Source organism: Oryzias melastigma, unplaced genomic scaffold (assembly GCF_002922805.2).
Source record: "Oryzias melastigma strain HK-1 unplaced genomic scaffold, ASM292280v2 sc07178, whole genome shotgun sequence".
NCBI lineage: Eukaryota > Metazoa > Chordata > Actinopteri > Beloniformes > Adrianichthyidae > Oryzias > Oryzias melastigma.
The window spans coordinates 1-1210 of NW_023423740.1; the positions used below are offsets into that span (position 1 = coordinate 1).

At 36.4% G+C, this 1210-nt stretch overlaps 1 long non-coding RNA gene across 1 annotated transcript; it reads right to left on the reverse strand.

Moving 5' to 3' along the window:
- Nucleotides 1-413: 413 nt before the first annotated feature.
- On the reverse strand, nt 414-1150 carry LOC112141804. Its single transcript, XR_002918460.2, has 3 exons — nt 1066-1150; nt 892-945; nt 414-547 (listed from the first exon to the last, which is right to left on the reverse strand). It is a non-coding gene; the product is annotated as an uncharacterized LOC112141804 (long non-coding RNA).
- Between the last annotated feature and the right edge of the window lie 60 nt (nt 1151-1210).

The window sequence follows — 1210 nt, forward strand, 5'->3', positions numbered from 1 at the left end:
GCTTTTTCAGCCTTATATGGTGATATTCACAAATATATTCCTGCATAAGGAAACAGATATTTCAAAATAAAAAAAAAAAGTTGAATATTGGCAAGTACTGTTTTAGGAGTGCAAAAAGTAAACATAGTAGTAAAAAAATGGTGAAAAGCAGAGAACAACTTTTCTCCCTTTTTTTGCAGTCGTAACCCTTGGGCTCTCCTCGGCATGTTTACAATAAAAGTGGGGTCACAGAAACTTCTAGTATTCATATTTTATAAATAAAAGGGAGTTTGTCGATCTTTTGTATCATTCCTAACTACAGAATAACAGGTTAAAACCATCTTTGGATGGAAAAAAGTCTTTGAACTTTTACAACAGGACTTCTCAAAAATGCTAAGCAGATATCTTGAATGATCTTACATGAATTTATAAGGAAATGACATCTTAATGTACTTACAGTGCTTAGTTTGCTACAGCAGATGAGGATCCGGCGTTCATACAGCATACTAGCATACAAGTGAAGCATGTTGTTGACATCTACAGCTACGAAATACTCCGTTAGGTTTCTCTGCAAATTACAAAAAAAGAAGAGAAAAAAAACAGGATAGTTAGTTCAAGCCATTTGAATGAGCTTCGTACATTCAAAAGTATAAATCCAGTAATTAAAGTGATAAAAACAATTATCGGTCGGTAAAAATTGAACATTTGTTGCACTTATGACAAAATCATAACATCTGTATGGAAGTACTTGTTTAAAGTATATCAGTTTTTCTTGGAGAAAGACATCTCTCTAAATTTTACAAGATGCAAAGCTCATATTTTGTTGGTTTGTCTTAGTGAATCAATCTTGAGGTTTTTCTTAGTGGCTGTGAAACCATTAGCTTCTTTCTCCATGACGGTAAGAACACTCACGTTCTCAGGGATGCTGGGGAGTTCTCTGATATCAGGCACGGTGAAGAAAGAATGCTGGAGGTACGAGAAAGTCAGAGGTTAACGTGGAAGCCAAAATTAAACCAGTTCGCTTCAATGTAATCTGTCGACAATAGTTTCCTTGTGTGCAGACTTAGAGTTGTTATTGGGACGCACCATTCCGAGATGGATGGGATCTCCAGGTTCAGGGACGGGAAGTGTGTGCAGTAAAACCAAAAGCTCCTGCCACTGGCTCTCCTGAAAGGTTAACAAATGTCGGAAGTTCTTAATACACATTTGCACAAAACCCATGAACTGTTTA